This window comes from Nyctibius grandis, chromosome 1 (assembly GCF_013368605.1).
Source record: "Nyctibius grandis isolate bNycGra1 chromosome 1, bNycGra1.pri, whole genome shotgun sequence".
Taxonomy (NCBI): Eukaryota; Metazoa; Chordata; class Aves; order Nyctibiiformes; family Nyctibiidae; genus Nyctibius; species Nyctibius grandis.
The window spans coordinates 59,760,559-59,780,165 of NC_090658.1; the positions used below are offsets into that span (position 1 = coordinate 59,760,559).

General features: G+C 41.9%; 1 protein-coding gene across 1 annotated transcript in view; it reads left to right on the forward strand.

The window, feature by feature from the left end:
• The window catches only part of TIAM2 (TIAM Rac1 associated GEF 2), a 188,904-nt gene that overhangs the window by 33,458 nt on the left and 135,839 nt on the right, over nt 1–19,607 (forward strand). The window contains exon 2 of the mRNA XM_068406037.1: nt 6,060–6,217. The gene's annotated coding sequence lies outside the window, so the exon portion shown is untranslated. The remainder of the gene's footprint in view (nt 1–6,059; nt 6,218–19,607) is intronic.

Sequence of the window (19,607 nt, forward strand, 5' to 3'; positions counted from 1 at the left end):
CTTTGCTTATTTTCTTTTCTCCATAACTTGTTGATGATGAAATAACCTTGAAATAATGGACTTTAGAAAAACCCTTTCCACCAGCAGGCATAATGGCAACAGAGAAGGGATTCGCAAAGGGATTGATTCTGGATGCTCTTAAAATGGCATGCTGATGTAGAATCAGCTTTCTCGCTTGACTTCTGCTGACGCCACGTATTGATTACGTACTAGGTTGACAGAGGCCAATGGAAAAATCCTTTCTAACCACATACCAGGAGTTCTGTGGGGCTGTGGTGTGTCACGCATGGTGGCTTGTGCTTTAAAAGTGAATGAATAATGCCAAGTACAGGGAGAAGCATACACAGGACAAGAGATGGTATGAAGCAAGTAATTTAGGATGTGGAAGAGAAAGCCCTGCTCCTTCCTCCTTCCCTGTCCTGCCTAGCCTGGCTATCTCGTCTGCCACACGTCTGCCTTCCTAATGTCTCTTTCTGGTGACCAGGAGAAGGATTGGGTTGCTCCTGTACACAGAGCTGGGTCACCAGCTCTACCCACCACTTTGCAGGAGACCTTCCTGGACAAAGGGAGACAGAGCAGGAGAGTTATTTGCTTGAAATCACCTGGGGATCAGCCATTCTGTCCCTAGACCTGTGGGAAGGAGAAAGCCTCCCCCTTGGTCTCACAGGGCATTGGGCGAGGAGAAGGTCATGCCATGGGGATGCTTTCTGTTCATCTGTAGAGGCCAGGAGGGCATTTCATGGAAGGCGAAAAGTTAGCCAGTCCTGCTTGCTCTTCAGAGCATCAGCAGGCAGAGTTGTGACCCTAAGGCCAGGTGAAGCGTGAGCTTTACCAAACTAAGGGCAGTGTGAGTTGTGGCACACAGCTATGGTCAGGGAAGGCTTATCCATTTTTCAGGGGTAAAAGGCTTGTTATCAGGCTGTAGGCCAGCCTGTGGCTGGAGAAATTTTGATGAGAGCTTAAAAAAGAGTGAGGAAACCTTTAAATAAGTTTTGTATTTGACTGTCTTCCTAGGTGGGACACTGAAACCACTTGCTGGATGGGAGTGTACCCGATTTCAGTTCTGGTACGTACATACTGCTGTGTACATTCCTGTCAAGTATCAGTGTCATCCTTCATTGCTTTCCCAAGCCAGCTAATTCATGACTGCAGTTCTTTGGCAGGGCTTTGCAAATGTGTACTAAACCTCTAGCCTGGGCTTGCTTATTTTGTAAAAACACAAGAATTCAAAAAAAATAAATAGTTGGCTATAAAATCCAAGGCAAGAAAGTGTGAGACTTCCTAAAGAATAAAGTAAAATAAAAAATACCTCATAAGTTTGACACTGAAAGTTTTTTTGTTGTGTTGTGGGTTTTTGCTCTTTTTTTTTTTTGGAGTTGAATAAAGAGGAAAGCAATTTAGTGGAGAACTAATTAGTGCACATTTCTCTGGGGTGGAGTGAGCTCTCTTCAGTCACACCTTCTCCAGAGTAGCTCAAGTGGATTAATCAATGATCATTGTTGTAATTAAACTGCTGAGTAGAGAGTTAGAAGCTTTAGATGATGATCATTAGTTTTGTGTAGAATCAGTGAATTAAAGGTAAATAATGTTAACAAGAGGTTCCTTTTTCTCATAGAATCAGTCAAGGGTTAGGAAAAAGGTCAACAGTTCTGTTCATGTGCTGCTTCTGAAATGTAAATCATCAATGAAAAGAAAAAAAAATACTTTCAAGTGCTTTCAGAAATGTGTTCTGAAAATAACAAGAAAGGCAGTTAAAGAAATGCCTTGGATCATCCCAGACATACATACCTGCTTCGCTCAGTTTTGCACCTGACAGAGCAGTTAGGGTAGATCCTGAAACTCTGTGTGGGAATGCGAAGTTTCCTGAAACAAACGCCCAGGCACAGGGAAGTGAGGTCCAACTTTCCTTGTGCAGATGGCTTCTGCCTTCTGGGCCAGGCTGCACACTGTGCACAGCCCTGCCTTTGTGGGCAGGGCAAACGGATGCCCTCGGTACATGGTCCCTTCCTGTGGATCTGAGGATTTACTGTCCGTGAGCAGAGCTGATGCTCAGTGTGTCACTGGGCAGCCTGGGCTCTCAGGAGTTGTGCTGCTGCTTATATGGAATGTATGCTGAGTGTGTGTGTCCAGTACATTGGCACGTTTAGAGCTGTTCGATGGGGCTGAAAAAGTTGTGGGATTTTTTTTTTTTCTGCAAGCAGGAGCAGCTTTCCATGGTATTGCATCTGATGTGCAGGCTATTCCCAAGCTTCTCCAGGGGAAAGGGGAGGGACAAAAATCCAAGAAAACCACATGCAGCAAACTGAGAGACTGTTGCAGAAAGCTGCAACAGCTGCAAAAGGCTGTTTGCTGGTTGTTGGTTGAACATACATGGCACAGAGGAAGTTAAAATCACTCTCCCATCTGATGATCGAGAGTTCAAGGTATGGATGTATATACTGTGCGTAACTATCCTGGAGAGGTGTTTGCAGTGCACTTTGTAGGAGGGCACTGTGCTGTCATTAGTTTGGCTACAAGCAGCTAACCCTCCAGGGGAGCCACATGAAGGAGTGTCACCTCTCTACTTCCTTCTTACCAGACCTGTTGAGGTTTGGTAGCATCTCATACCTCCCTTTCAACACAGGAGATGTACTACAGCTGGAATGAATGGAGGTATTTGTAGAATTGTGTTCTTGAATTACTCAGCACCTGGTCATCATATGCTGGCTTTAACCAGGGGCTATAGTTTGTACTGAAGATGTCTGGCAACCCAACAAAAACAACTCAAACAGTTGGTCTTTGCTCTCTGCGTGTGCAGGTGCCACCTACCCTGAGTTTGTAGAGCCCTTCCTAGAGAGCAATTGAGGAACTGCATCTGTGACTTGAATGTTACTGTTGAGTATTTAATGTGATTCACTCTTTGCAATAGAGGTGGAAGGGCCCGTGGTAGCTTTGTACTAATGTCTTCGCTGCCATACCAGCCTAGCCATGTGCTGGTGTTTATTTTTGTGTTCCCCCCTTATTCAGCAGGAAAATGAAAGTGTGAGTACAAGATTAATGACAAAATCAAGTTCTGATACCATAGCACTTACTGTCTAATCTGTCCTGTTAAGACATTCGCAGCTATGCCAACCTGTCTGTCCTTAACTAAATGGCAGGCCCTATCATGTTGTATTTGCCATGTTTAGTGCATGGGATTTTGGCATCGTTAGTATACAGGAGGCTACAATCGCATTCTGAGATATGTGAGGTTTATGTGACTGTTACTGTAGTATAGAGGATCTTTGTCTCTTAATTACTTCTTTTATTTTTTTACCCATCTCCCTTTTCTTGACACATGAAAGATTTTTTTTTTTTTTTTCAGATGGTTTCCTTCAGAAGTGCTTTGCCCTTTGTAGAAGTTTGATGAGAATCCTTGGCAGTAAAAGGCTTGTTTTAGAAAAGGGGAAAGAGGAGTGTTGTAAGATCACCGGGGTAAGATGCCTGTTTCTTCCTAGCCTGCTATAAAAAGATACTTGAATGAGTAAAGCTCTGTATGTATGCAAGAACATGCTACCCTTTATTTGGAGGTCTATAGAATAATAAGAGTATCACAGAGCTGGTGGAGCATTGCTGGGAAGTTTGTATTTACCATGGCAAATTTTCTTCAGCATTTGATGCACTGTTTGTGGGTGACCATCGTGACCTCCCTGAGAGGTAGCTTGCTGGGAGTGCTGGAAGCACTTCAGAAACACCGGCCCTCTTCCCTGGCCAGTAAATTTTCTTCAAACAGAGCAGGATGCTGTCCTTAATAAGTATCGAGTAAGACCTGACTGGTGGGGAGCTCTTGTATTACTTGACCATAAATCAGTTCTTTCATATCAAAAGTAGTGCCTGCTATAAACATTGTGCTCTCTTTTCTGCCCTTTCTTGCCCAGATTGAAATGTTTTAGCTGTACATTTACAAATCTGGGGTGACTGAGTGTTAGTGCTGCAAGGTCACCACAGCTGTAATTAGCTAACAGCCAGCTGCATTTCCCCTCCAGTTATGGGCCAGCAAAAAGCCAGGGGAGTCTGGTTTGCCCATGAGGGCAGAGTTTAACGCTGCATTGTTGAAATTACATGAATATACTGACACAGGTCTTGCATTTAGCATCATACTAGGTCTCACTCTGTGTCTATCAAAGCATCAGTAAAGGAGCGCCATCTGTGAAGAGCTGGAAATGTGGTGCCAGCAGGAAAGGTAAAATGCCCAAGCAGCTCTCTGCAGTGAGCTGGAACATGGGAAGAACAAGGGCACTTCTCAGTTCAGGGATTTTGCAAAGGTTTGCGCAGGTGAGAACAAGCTACTGTCCCAAGTCTTTTGAGTCTGAGTTGTTGGTGTTCAGGAGCTGGATACCATGGTGAAGGAAGGGCTGTGTCTCTTCGAGGAGCAGAGCCATGCTGTGCAATTGGGTAGGAAAAGTAAGTAGGACGAAAAATACAAGTCAGGCGCAGTAGCAGCACTATGGAGTTTGCAACAGAAGGGATCTGTGACACATGGGTCACGGTGTTGTTATCTGAACGCCATCATCGTGGCACTCGCAGCCCTGCCCTGCAGCGCTTGGCTCTATGTCTCTTACAGAGATGATGAAGAGGGTTTTGGTGGTCTTTGCTCTATATGTTCTGTGTAGATAGGTATGTACCCTTCCCCACCAGCAAAGCAAGTCTCTATTTTGTACTTGGAACTTTACAAGTTGTTTTATGGTAACAACTAAGAAAAATATTACTTACACCTTATTACTCATGTTTCCTTTTGGGTGTAACTTGCAGCCTGATACTGCTCTACTTTGCTGGCCATTGTTAACTTGTCCCTTTTCTATGGTGGTTTTGCAGCTTGTATTATTTGCTATTTTGTCTGCATTTTATTTTAGTGGGACAGCCTTTGTTTTCGGTGAAGTCATTGTGGGACTTTGCTCTAATTCCACTGAGTAATCTTATAAAAAGAAAACTTCTGGTACTATGTTGCCCTGTTTGTATGCTTGGCAGCTTTAGGTGGAGGAGTAACCCCTAGTTTCTATTTTACATGTGTACATATAACATTTTAATTGAGAATCTTGTTTTGTTGTGTACTGACTCCATCACCAGGCTTTTCAGCAGGATCAGCCTTTTGAAGCATGAGTACGATGAAATTCTTGTGTTAATTTTAATTCTGTGGTATGTCAGTTTAACCCTTGTAGAAATAAGGATATTTTTATGACAAGGTGCTGTGCGCCGTGAAGAAGCTGTTGAAAATCAGCCGTGCCAATTTAAACATCACAGAAAATATTGTGATACAGTCTGACACTTTGCAGCATGAAAACGACAGACTTTGTAGAGCACGAAGTTCTCCTTGCCAGCTTTTGGGAGCTCAGACACCATCTTCAGTGTATTTGCATGAACAAGAGTGTCTATGTCTTCTGTCTTACCATTTTCAGGTGGTGTGGGCTAAAGAGTAGCTGGTTACTCCGTATTGGTCTACTCAAGAGCAGTGGCAGGCTTTTCAGAGCCTGGCTCAGCTGGTGCAAGACTTCCATGGAAGATCTTTGTAGCTGACACATGGCTATTTTGCCGAGGTCCTGGCTGGGATTTGATAGCCTGTCCGGGCCTGGGATGCGAGAAGCTTTTAATAAGAACATATAGGAACAGATCTGAAGGTGCTCTTGTGTGGATCGCAGTCCTGTTGTGGTGCAGGCACTGTTGGCGGTTGGTGCCACTACTGTAGGAAAGGGACCATGATGGTGCTGATGACCTGTTTTAAGCTGCCTTTTCTGGTTGTGTGCTTCCCAGATGGAAACCTGGGCACCTTAACAAAAACTCCTCTTGCAGCACGTATTTGTAATGTGTTGCATTACTGGTTTCTATATAGAAAGAAGTTGTTAGCTGCTGCGCATGAGCAGTCCGTGCAGAATGCATAAGTGAAGTATGAATTGAGCGGAGATGTTTCTAACTGCTTTTTTTGCATGCCAGTTGCTGGCTTTGCATGGGAGAGGTTAATGATTTAGGTGGCAGTGGTTCAGAACAAAACTTATTCTAATGTATCTAGGGATACACGTGTTAACAAAACAGGTTTTGTTTTTCAGATTGTCAGCGCTACAGAAATAGAGATTTCCAGCAAAAAATTCTTCAGCTTGTGAAGCGGCAAGGGCAGCATTAAGAATACACCTCACCCTCCCTCCATGCTTTCATCCCAGGATGCAGAGGGAAACAGGGCATGTGGCAAGCAAGTAAATTATGCAAGGTTTGTTTGTTTTTATTTTGTCGGTTTGTTTATTTCAGAATGTTTAAATTGAATTATGAAACAGTCATAGGCCAAGGTCCAGATCCAACCAGCTTAAAATTCACTGTAGTCTGTGGGTCTTAATGTTTCGTGTTGGCTGGGTGCCTTTGAGGTTTTAGAGTCAACCAATAGCAAACACCAGCACTGGGGGAAACATAAGCTATCTGAAATGGTTTCTCTTGAGGCATTCATCCAACTCTTAATGCCTCTGACTTCAAAATAGGTCGTATTTACAAAACTTCAGTCCAGACAAGCATCCAAATCTGTAAATAGCATAGATGCAGTTTTCTATACTTAAGGAGGGAGAAGGAGGGGTTTAGGCTTTTTCCTGCCCAGCTATTAAGAGTGTTATTATGTGGTAGATGTCTGTCTATCAAAGGAGAGGGAATGGATGAGCAGTTTCTGGTGTAGACTGCATCATTCCAGAATTAGACAGAAAATTACCAGCAAAGAGATGCCCTGCTCCTGATGTCTCACTGTCCCCAAAGGACAAAGTGGCATTAAAGTTTAGTTCTGGTGATCATCAGATGTCTTGCTGCTGTAGTCACAAATCTTGTGCGTGTCATATGAGAGAGAGAGATGCTTTGGTTGAGAGTTTGAAAGACCTGGTGCAACTGAGCTTATGGGAGGGCAGGTTTCCTCCACCCCCTTTAGTTTTGTCATGTGAAATAAAGGGGTTGTTTTAGGGATTTTAAAAGGCTTAATCATGATGTTTTATGAAAGGGTGATGAGAGTGTTTATTCAACTTTTCATTATTTTTAATTGCTTCAGCATTGTTTGCCATTATTAATTCAAGAAACCCCACATCGTTGTCAATACTACCTACTACACCATGTATACTATTAGTTAACACAAAATCCAGACATGTTTGGACTTTGTAGCAGGAATCCACAGCGCAACCCTGACAAAACCACCTTTTAGGAAGTTTAGGCCTATGGGCAGTTCTGCACGTCACAGTCTGGGGGAGCAGGGTTGGACTTCAATGCATCCAGTTTATCCTCATTCCCCGGGAGTTTGTCTGACGCGATCTTAAATGCATCCACTGGTGAGAGCTGCAGTTTCAGAGGGATCCGATCTCATCCTGTGCTAGGACAGGTTTACTTTTCTTGCTTGACAAACTACTTTGGGGCAAAATTGTGCTAAATAAACAAGGGAACTCTCAAAGTTGCAGGTTTTTTCCCAACTGACACACACCAGGCAGGTGACTCATAGAGCTGATTGTTATATGATATTAAAAGAGTTAAACAAATTTTATATATATTCAGTTTATTGTGTAACCTAATCATCTCTTTAAAAATCAGTCTATAGTGGAGCATTGCTACGTTTTGTAATGACTTTAGAGTTCTGCCACTTGAAAGGAACTTAGGGCACCAGTGCCACAACAGTAGATATGCATAAGCTCTGTGTTTCCTGCAGTTTGGTTATCAGAGTATTTGGAGCATTCTTTTCTAAACCAGATTATTTTTAGTACTAGCTTATACATTCAGGATGTATTATAAAATAAAAATGGATTTGCAGGAGTGATCAGTGTTATGTTGAACATGATTACAAGAGTCTAGAAGCTCTTCTGAATTTTGGAGTTTTCCCTCCTCAAAAAGGTAAAGTAATACAAGCAAGCAACCCCAAAATAATCAACTTCTAACTGATTTTGCTAAAAGGACAGCCATGATGCTGTGCCATTGTGATTCATACAACTAGACTTACTGTTCCGACGTGTTTGTACTGTGCTCTGTTGCCTGAGGTTAAAAGTATCACTGAGATTTTATGCACTGCAGCACTCATAAAAAGTCTTAATTTGTCGTGTTAGTCAATCTGTTGGGGGCTTGTTGTTTTTTTTTGTTGTTGTTGTTTTTGTTTGATCTGTATTCGTAAAAGGAAGTATTGGACCTGATTCTAAAATTTAATGAGACTAACATCTGTTGGGGCATTGGGTCACACAACCATCAGAGCCTGCTGGTGGTTTTTGCCATGTTTCAGTGCTGTGGGGTAGATGCACTATTTATTGCCTTGCAAGTTCTTGAGCTTTTTAGCAGTCGGTACATTTTGTTTCATTTTGATTGTGATCACCTGCAGCTTTCCAAAAAGCAGTGAAAACCCAGAGCCAGTTTGTCAGTGGCAGAAGGTGAATTTGAGAACCATGTGAAGACATGGAAGAGAAAATTAAGGCATACAGATTCCTAATGATAAACATACCAAGAACATCCTGAAATTATAACGCAGTGTGATGCATTAAAGCATTAATTTGCATTTTGGCTAAGGTGTAGCTGCATTTTTGGACTATCCCTTTAATTCTGCTCTTTTAATTACCTGCTGACCGGTTCCTGGGGTGGAAGCAGCAGGAGCTGGGCCTGCAGCAGTTTCCTGACTTAGTGGTTTCTATCAGACCGAGCAATGGGATTCCTAAGGTTACTTTGAAACCTGGGGTCTCCTGCTGTAGACCAGCAGATGACTTGAACAGGAATCTAATTAAAAAGTCCAAGATGGTGAATAAAGCTCACAAGTGCCATCTGTTCAGTTTTACAACCTGAAATTACTCGGTGAATCGCAGTAACAAGTTTGATTGTTCCTGCATTTATGTTGCAGCTGAATTTGTTACAGCAGCCGGCCGGTACAGGCAGAGTTGTGCGGACACTGGCAGTGTTAATAACTGCTTGCACTTCATTAAGTATTCCAGCAAAGTATGTTCTGGAGATAGAGGTGGTCTAAAACTTAAATCTTATGAGGAATATATTGATACCTTGCAGGCCCTGTGCTGGTTTACCAGCTTAGAGCATGCTTGGAAAGGGGCAGCGCGCGCTGGGCACCAAGAAGGTACCTGGCAAGACACGCTTCCTTGGGCTCTGCAGGAGCGAGCCCTTCCTGGCTGGCTGGAGTTCCCACTGGACGTGGATTGTTCCCTTTGCAGGGCGGTGGGCTCTAGTTCCCTAGGTCGAAGGGCTTCTGGTTCATGCAACTGAAGAACCGGCTTGCTGCACGTTGCACATAGGCTTCAAAGTTCACTCTGCCTTTGGGCACCGCTCAGAAGACGCAAGCATGGGCGCCCATACTACACACCAACTCTCAAGTTGCTGTGGAGAGCAATTTGCTGTGCATGCACAAAGTGTAGAAAACCTGAGTTAGGAAGAGCACTGGTTAGCGTGAGATAAGGACATGCTGAAGGTGGTAAGAGTGAAGTACCTATTGGTATGTGTTCACGCTGCATCTTCAATGGAGGTATAGCCTGAGGAAGATGGACGCCTGATTTTTCAGAAGAGCCTCTTTTGAAGCAAAGGTGATGTATAATTGAGATAAGTAGGTCACTGTGTGCTTACTTTAATATCTGTTTAATTATGGCCCAGCATTGCTGGCATATGCAGTAAGACTGTGGATTCAGATGTTCGATTAAGATATGATCATAACTTCATCTGTAGATTCTTGCAACAAATTGTTCCTAGGCTAAAGTAATTAAAAACAAGGCTTATTTCTTTATCTCTTTTCCAAGTGAAAGTCTTTACTCATGTGGTTGATGGTATGAGAAAATGCCAAACAAAAGTTTGTAGACCCGGGGCGGGGGAAAACCCAAATCTGTAACAGAATTATCAGGAAGCTAATCAAACACGAGGAGAAGAATACGCACCAGTGCCTTCATGTAAACCATGGAACAGCAATCTTAAAAGCTCTTTCGATAACATGTAATGTTGGTACCAACAGTGTACATTCAAACTTCATGCAAAACAGAGCAGAGACATGGCAGAAAGAAGCTTTGTGGCTATTTGGTCAGAAAGAAGCTTTGTGGCTATTTGGTCAAGCCCCTGAGACTGATGTTCAGGTGTAGTGTACAAGGGGAAAAGTGGAAAAAAGGCTGAGGAAGCAGAAGAAAACATTGATCTACTGAGGGAAGCCTTGTGGCCTGCTGTTTAAGTTCTGTATTCAGGAAACAATTTCTTATTGACAGGCAACAGTGGATAAACTCAGTAAAACTGAGTTGCTGATTTCCTAAAAAATCCATCTGGTGTATGCATTTTTTGCAGCATAACCCTAGAAGGAATATATAAGGCCCTAAACACTTCAAGTTGAGATAATATTCCTATCTCCAAAGCCGACTAGCTGTAATTACTGCCTACCCTTTTTTTCTAGTCGTACATTAATTTCCCCATTGCCTTGGTGTTCTGTGTCACAGCCTTGTCCCTCCACTGCCCCACAGCTCGACTGCACTGGCAGCAAGGATCATCAGCCTTACTAAAGACAACACTGAAAAGTTAGGCACACCTGACCAAGTTTAATGATGCTTCCCTCCAGCCACAGGGCAGCTCTCCATGTTACATATGTCCAGTTTGACACTTCTGTAAGCTGGCACTGCTGGCAAGATGCTGGGATGAAAGGAGCAAAGTGGCACTTTTCCCCCATGAAGCTGTTGGGATGTGCATTGGAAGGGGAATGCAACTTCCCAGGGGAGCACAGGGCGCTGACCCAAGACTCTGCTGGGATAACTACCTATGTGCCTGCTCTTGCTCTGTGACCAGCAGGATGTAGCTCATCTGTCATGGTGGAGAGCTTATCTTCCTTCACTGTAATGCGAGGTGGCAGGGGGTTGGTACGTGTAGGTAGTGCAGCTAATATGCAGTAAGCATCACCCCAGGTTTTTCGTGGTCTGAATGGCCAGGCCTTGATCAGAAATGGTGGTGCTCTGTGTGTGAGCACAGCAACAGAAGGAGTATTTGTGTTTATATTTCTCCAAGAGGCATTTTAACTGGGCTCACTGTCAGTTGGGGTAGATCATTGTTCTCCCACCTGAGCCTTACCACTGTCATCAACAGGCTATGGACATCTGTGCTCAAGGTTCTGACAGCTGCTGCTTTTTGTCTGCTCAGAGATGTACTCTCCTGCTGAGGATGAGCTCTCATTTCTGCTCCCTCTTTCCAGTGTCCTGTGAAACCTTACAGCGTGGTCTGCTAATATATCGTCATCTATCCTGATATGTCAGAGGTGTCTCTTTTTTTTTTCTTCTTAAAATTATGTACATCAAATGTTCCCTACAGTCTTCAGCTGAATTTGCATATGGAGCTAATCTCTTAAAAACCATGTTACACTTTCATATTGGAGAATGGCATATTTCAAAATCATTGACTGTGTAATACAGGATAATGTTAAATAGGATAGCAAAACGATCATGGAAATAGAAGATCCAGAAAAGAAAATGATGGGTAGTGGATATTGAGTATCCTCACTTCAAAACAGAGTTAGTGTTTCTTGTTCACATGCTCATGCCTTGCATAACATTTAATGTCTTATAAAAGTATTGTGGACAATATTAAAAAGAAATTTGTGGGGGATTTTTTTCTCTCTAAAAGACAACATTTAAGAAAATGTTGCCTCTTCATATTTGCTGTTACAAGCAAACTTAGTGCTTAGTCCAGCCCAAATGTTGCATGCATTTGCATGACTTGCAATTTGAATTACTGTTCTGTCTGACCTGTTGTTGGCATTTAAAAAATAATTATTGGAACTGAACAAAACAAGAGTGCTAAATTTGAGATTTTTATAAATATAATTAAAAATACTTCAAAAAAACCCCCAAAACATAATGTATAATAATTCAGTAGTTCTGGAGTTCAGTGCACTTCCCTATAGCAACACTAATCTCGTAGCAGTTCCTGCAGTGCTGCAGAATTTAGTTTTCAGGTTGCTGGGCCGGTAAGTGTATCCTCAGCTCATTCATTAAGGTCTTGCATGAAAGCTCTGCTTTTCATATACTGATACAGTTGCTGTTTAGGTTGCCCAGAAGTGGGTCGTTTCTATATGAGTGACAGCTGTTGTTAGAGTCCGGTATCTTATGAAAGACATTTGGCCTTTAGGTATATTTCTTCCTTTGGACCTACCAAGCCATTTGATTTCCAGAAATGTCCTTCCTTTGAAGTCTCTGCAGTGTATCTGAAGAGGTGATAATATAATTGCAAAACTCCCTTTCATTTGGGACCGGGGTGAAATTTGAATGGAAACAAAGGGTGCCACCCACTTTCCTGCATCGCTGATAAGGGATCTTGCACACTGATCACTGAGCAACTTCCCTCTAACCTTAAAAAAAAAAAAAAAAAAACAAACCAAACAACCCCCCCAGTTTTAGGAAGTGCAGTGCTTTGGATTGAGTCACTGCAAAAGTGAGTTTTAATGTTGCGGATCTTTTCCCGCACTGTTATAATGCGACTGGTGTGAGAGCTACTGCATGGTGTTTTGCTGTGCATGAAACAGTGGAAAGGGCAGGGCATGGTCCAAACCTGGATCGCAGGGACCGATAAATCGACTACCTAAGCACTGAACCTTCAGCGTGTTGGCATATCAGAAGGAGGGGCAGAAATTGCATGGAAGATCGAAGGCATCAGCAGTGGTGATTAAAGCAATCTTACTTATTGTTTTAGTTTTATATTTCAAACCTTTTTTCTTTACCCTTTTCTGCTTTATGAGTTGGCACAATGCATGAAATTCTGTCGCTGTTGAAGTTAGCGGGAAGTTTGCCATCAGCTTTAATGGAACCAAGGTTTCACCCACAGTGTCATAAGATGGTTTGAGTGTTTATACAGCATGTGTGTATTTTATGATTCCTCAGTTTGTAGGTAATAGTGAAAATGTTAGGTATCTTTTTCAGTTACCTGAAGAAAATTATACTTATTTTTACAGTGGGAAGTCTCACCTAGTTACAGCAAATTTTGGACTGATTTTCTCAAAACTTCCTTTTTTTTTTTTTTGTCTACAGGAAAGGGCGTTTTTACTGACAGACTAACTTTCACTTAAGACAAAAATTAACAGTATCTTTTGACTTGTAAGTTATACAGTAATAAAACTAGTCTTATATTTCTTTGCTGTTTAGCTGACATGCTTTAGGTATTTCACCAACTATGTGACCTCAATGTACTTAATGGTAAAATTGCACATGAAAACTTTTGAGGAAAGGACTTGTATCTCAAAAAAAAAAAAAAAAAAAAAAAAGGCATAATGGAATGACATGGATGTTTTCCTGATTGCTGTCTTGAAATATCCCTGCTAATTCCTCTAGTGGGTAAGGAAAAAAAATGCAATAAATAATTATATTTAAAGTGCGTGTCATTGTAATCTGCTTGTGTGGACCTTTGTGTATTCAAATTCATATAGAATACGTCTGCTCTTTTTTCCTAGAAAATTATAGTATAAAGATGTCTCACATTGAGCCTAGGATACTGATGTCAGATGCTTTTTTTTAATATATTGTATACATATCTGCATATGTGACTTTCATGTATTTAAATTTCCATTAAAAGGCTGCATGAAGGGTGAGTGGGAATAGTAAAATATTGAGCAATAATGAGATAGTAGGCAGAGATATTTCTTCATTTTCTGGCTATTTTTAGCTGGTAAAATTAACTTAGATGAAAAGCAGTTCTCTATACTGTGCATTCAGTTAAACCCTCATGAGCTATGTCCTAGCATTCCTTAATAAAATCCATGTTAAAATGTTATTGAGTTCATCTGGCTTCCAGGATGTGGTCTTCTGTTGCATGTTGGCAAACCTGACTGAAATACTATTATTTCTTTGCATCTGTTGGTATCTTGCTGTAACCTGTGTTAAGTGTTCTTGAGGACAGGGTGGTGTCAGGGCAACGGTTGGACTCGATGATCACAGAGGTCTCTTCCAACCTGGTTGATTCTGTGATTCTGTGAGGGTAGGGACTGAATTTCTGTTCTGTCCGCTACGTGACAGAGTAGGAGCTTGTGGGAAGAGAATAGATTCCTGGTTAGAGCAGAATAACACATGCTAATGGGAGGGTATCTGAATGGAACTGGGGGTAGTTCATAGACTCACAGAATCATAAAATAGTTTGGGTTGGAAGGGACCTTTAAAGGTCATCTAGTCCAACCCCCCTGCAGTGAGCAGGGACATCTTCAACTAGATCGGATTGCTCAGAGCCCCATCCAACCTGACCTTGAATGCTTCTAGGGATGGGGCATCTACCACCTCTCTGGGAAACCTGTTTCAGTGTTTCAACATCCTCATCGTAAAAAATGTCTTCCTTATATCTAGTCTGAATATACCCTCTTTTAGTTTAAAACCATTACCCCTTGTCCTGTCACTACAGGCCTTACTTTAACAGTTGAACTTGATGATCTTAAAGGACTTTTCCAACCAAAATGATTCTATGATTCTAAAAAGTCTATTCCCATCTTTCTTATAAGCCCTCTTTCATGAAGGAGACAGACGAGAAGACAAGAAAGCTCTGGCAGGAGGTATACTGTGACTTTTTTCCATGTGGCCTTCTGTTCCCCAGCCATTACTTAAGCATTCACCACACATTAATCTTCAGCTTTCTTGTTTTCACAACCACTGCAGGTCCCTCCCATCTGTCCATAGCCACCGTAGATGAACCATGACAGTACTGAACAGTTAATACCCAATAAAGCATATTTCCAGGTGGCAAATAACTAACTATTCCATAGCTTGTTGCCTTGTTCATCCTTTTCTCCTCTCAGGACCCAGAAACCATGCTGGGAGAGGGAAGCCTTTTTGGTACTTGTTCATTCCTTGTGTCAGCAGCATCTGGGTTGTTTCAGGAGCTCAGCAGATTGCTGCGCTGGAGCTTAGGAAATGATTGTAAGATGTCTGTGTTGGTTTATTTCCTGTGTGTCATTTCCTGTGATATTTCTACAGAATAGCCCTTTCTGTTCCACAAACATAAATCACCTGTGCTATAATGCTGCCATAGAAAATGGAGCAGTATGTTACACATGCGCACACACAATGAGACTGTAGTTCTGTCTACTAATGCTATTAAATATACTTAATATAGTGGTATATTTCTGGAAAATTAAGAGTGAATTCCTGTGGGAGTAACAAAATAACAAACTTATGGATATTTGTGTCTCATTTTGTGTTAAGTCTAAATGTATCTCTGTTCTTCTGAAATGCTTTTGGAACAAGTTGAATTTTTAGCTAATGTACATATCCTCTAGCTTTTACAGGCTGTAATTTCTTTATTGTTGTCTTTGTTCTCCCCAGAATATTTTTTCATTTCTTCTTAAAATAATGTGAATGTAGATCAAAGTATTAGCAAATAGCACAGGATTGGCTGTACACCCAGAATCTCAAAATCAGTATTTATCCAGACTATATATAGCCGATTGATTAAAGTGGTTTCAGGTTTTGTGCAAGTCAAGAAGCTATTTATGTGTGTTGGAATAAAATCCATAGTGTTGAACAAAGTTTTGATTATTCACAGAAGTTGGAAATGAAAAGATATTTGATTTCCAAGGCTTTTGTATAATCAGTAAAGGAAGATTTATAGTAAAATCCAGGAGATGAAGGGTGCGTTTCCTAAGTTCTATGGACTTCATGGAGAAAACACAGAGAATGAAGTTGAAGTTTGACAATTTTTTGAAATTAATATATTGCAAGGCCAGAAGTGATCACTGTGATCATCTAGTTTGATTTCCTGAATAACACAGATTACGTGACTGAAATTTTTTTCTTTCTAAAGAAACATTAGTTCACATAAAGAAAATAGGCCGCAATCCTTGATATGTGTCGTGATTACTGTATTTCTGTAATTCCCCCCAAACCTTGCTCTGCCCTCTGCTATTGCTGGTTACTGCTGGAGACTAGTTCTCCTATGTGGACCTGTGAGCCTGACCTACCATGTCCCCTTCAAGGTTGTTGCAGAATGTGATGAAATAGGCAATATATGGTGCTTTACTAGCTGCCGCTTTTCTGCATGTGTTTTGACAGACAACGCACAATGTGAAATCCTTTCCTGCTGAATTAAGTGTGCAGCCTGTAGGAAAAGATGCAGCAATAGAGCTTAGGGTAGCTGACCCCCACCCGTCCCTCGGCCACCATTCTGCCTGGAGAAGCCCTCTTGTCCATGCGCCCATCTCTCTTCTCCCTGCCTTTCCCCCTCTTCCCCCGGCTAGGGATAAGGATACCACTTCAGCGTGACACTTCTGGGTTTGTAAATGAAAAGCCCCATTCGTTATGATAATATGCCCTGTGTAATTGTTTGAATATGCTTTGCCAGGCAGTAGCAGGTGGCATTCAGCAGTAAACAGCCTGATTTTTGAACTAGTTACGACAGCGGAAAATTGTAATAATTTCCCTAGACAAAGTCTTGGCATCACTGAACACTGTGGGGATTTTACCGTCAATGAGATCTGGGTCAGCATTCATCCCACTGCTGTTTTTTTTTCTTTCTCCCCCTGCCCTTGGCAACTTTGAGGAAGATTTGCCCTACTGGAACAGAGATGGCAAACTGGTTGTATTGCTGAGCGTTGCATCCTGCAACAAACAGTTAGGGTTATTAACAGTCCTGGTCAGAACCATGTCATTATTTAAAATGTGAAATTTTAAGACCAAGGTTTTATAACCAAAAGGATTTGGAAACCTTGGTTACAGAGTCACTGCTTCTGTCTAGACTGTGGAAAGAAAAGAGCAAGTGTTAACAGTGTGAAGTGGTAGCTTAGCTTTTGGCTAAAGCGTAACAAAATATTCTGTATGTCATACAGAAAACTTTGTCATGAAGATCAGTTTTCATTAGAAAAAAAAATGCAAAAATGTACTGTCAGCTAGTGGATGTTTTTTTCCAAACACTTCTGCAAGGAGTGTATGGAAAATTTATACTATGATTTTTCCCCAAATGTAGTCTAATTCTGAAAAGGCTATTTTAAAGCAAATACAGTATTAAAACGTTTCAAAGCTGTTAGTTATAAGCTGTGCATTATTTATTTGGAAATGATTGCTTTTGCCTATTTCCTGTAAAAATGGATCCAACCTGCTGACACTTGTAACAACCATTTTTTGTTTCAGTTTGGCACAGTCAGTTACTGGAGGCTTTTAGCACCATTGTAAGGGATAATACGTCATTTGCCTCCCACGTTGCCTTTTTTTGCTAATTCGTCTGTATATGTAACCTTCCTAAAGTAGCTTGGTCTTAGATGTCCTTACACTTAGAAAGCTTTCCCTGACATCTATACAAAGGTTTCATCACTGAAAATCAAGCTAATTTTTTTCTCATCAACTCTTCATGAGGCTGGCCAACAGCTGATCCCAAATCTCATTATAACAGCCTTTTATATACTGAAACAATATTCTGCTTTCCATTTTTTCTTCTCTTTTATAAAGAAGTTTGTCCTTCCCTTTTCATTTCTTCAAATTGCTGATGTCTTTCTTTTAAATAACTAAAAAAGTAGTTCTCTAAAAGTTCCAACAATATTTATGAGAGAATTATTGTCTTAGATCATTTTCATAAACCAACAAATATTTTATTTTTATTTTAAAAATTGCTGACTCGTTGTTTTGTGCCTATATCTTTTTAGTTGTAGTGTCATTCCTACTTCCTTCATGCACACCTGTAAAATAAAAGATGTACTAAAAGAAAAAAAAATAAAACCAACAACACATATCATTGAAGTGGTGATTTGCATGAGGAGAAGAAATGTAAATTAATTACCATTTATTTAAGGAAATTGTTTGAGCTACTCTCGAAGCTCATAACTTTTTTTCCTACCAGTTGTCATCATGTTGTTTATTCTGTGACTTATTTGTAGGGTGTGCTTTTCAGCCAAATGGAAAAATGTGGACTTTGTTTTGGTTCTCAGTAGCACCAGTGTGAAAGATACACGATGGACCTGCTGTTTTGCTGGTAAAGATCGTGTCACATGTTCAGAGGAGTTTGTTGCCTAAATTAAGCAACGTAATGTGCAAATACACAGTTGGGATATTGCTAGATAAAGAAAAGAAGATGGTATATGAATGTAATTACAAGATGTTATGATGTGTTTATCTGTTTACTTGGATGATGGGGCTTGCGTTTGTACCTGAATTCTACAAATCAAACTTCCCTCCTTGCGCTATTGAGAAGGAGAGCTGAGCTCTCAGACCTTGTGCTGCTGTAGAGTTCCTACATGAAAATGCATTCAGACGTTTTTGGTAAGATAATAGAGCATTTGGAGATGAGCTGTGCTGTATCGGGCGCCTCAGGGAGCAGCAGTGGTCCAGGGTGGGGTTCCTGTTGGCAGCTAGTGCCAGGGTCTGCCTGGGTCACCCGATAGCAGCCAGGAGCCGTTAGAGCAGCTGTAGGAAAGGGGGTTCCTCCCGGGGTCCCCCCACTGACTCTGGCACCTGCTGGAGAGCCTGTTGGAGGGGCTGAGCTGGTGGGAAGATAACCTTCCCTGGAAAGTGGGGTGCCAAAATACCTGAAGAGTTGTATTTTGGGTGAGCTGTTCTTAATGCTCTTAGAAAAGGGCCTGACAATGGCCTTCTCCCAGGTTGGAGTCTTTGAAGTGGTAGGCAGCACCTCGCTCCGCTCACATGATGGTTTGCATCACCTCTGGAGTCCCTCTGCTCCTCTCTGTTGGCAGTTAGGACACATTTGCGCCTGTCCTCTGTATTTTCAGGGCAACAAAAATCCAACAGCTCAGGTGTCACAGTGCATTTAGCCTGGGAGGCTTTCCAGAGGGTGGGAGGCAGCTAGCTACAAATAACTTTGTGTTGCAGGGGAAAACCAATCTTGATTTATTGTCCTATTTCAGAGCATCAGTGCACTCTCTGCCTAATAAATAGTTCATTCTCACTGCTTCATTTTGTTTTCTTTAATAAACTGTTACAGTGGAAGAAAAAGCTGTTCAAAGATTACTCAAAGCTAGTTTTGATGCCGTGACACAGATGGAGTAAATAAATATAGCAGAAGTTGATGCTTCTGCTTGTTGGGATGGGCAGAGGAACTTGACGTCCAAGGATGTGAGTGGGAGAAGCCCAAATAAACCCACATGGTGACAGGACGGCCATCTGGCTCTTGGAGGCGTTGGCTCAGATGTCCTCAGTTCTCCTCGTGCGAGAGATTTGTAGCACGCAGCTGTAGCAGAAAATGTTACCCGTATACTAAAGGCAAGGTCATAAAACCCAAGTGATGTGGTGTGGGGAGAGCTGGGCGGTTGCGATGAGCAGGGCCATGCAGCAGAGGAACTCCTGTCTGCCAGGACCTCAGCCCTGCCCACTGCCCATGTTCCCACGCAGCCAGCTTCAAACCAGCACCCACAGCAGAAAGCCGCTCAAGGTGAACCAAGCAGGAATGACCTGACCTGCCATGTTGCCTCATGTGGATAACTGGATGGATTCTGGGGACTCTTTCTCGGGCTGCAGTGGCAGCAGCAAGCAGGGAGTGGAGGAGCAGGTGGGGGCTGGAGGGAGCAGCCGTGTGTTGAAGAAGGGGGACCTCTGCAGGAGGAGGGAGCCGGGATGGAGAATAGTTGTTCAGCAGATGAAATTTGCAGTTCTGATGTGAGAGTGAAGTCAGATGGGAAGAGGAGTTGATGGAGAAGAATAGCTAGAAAAAAAATCTGGGAAGTACAGGAA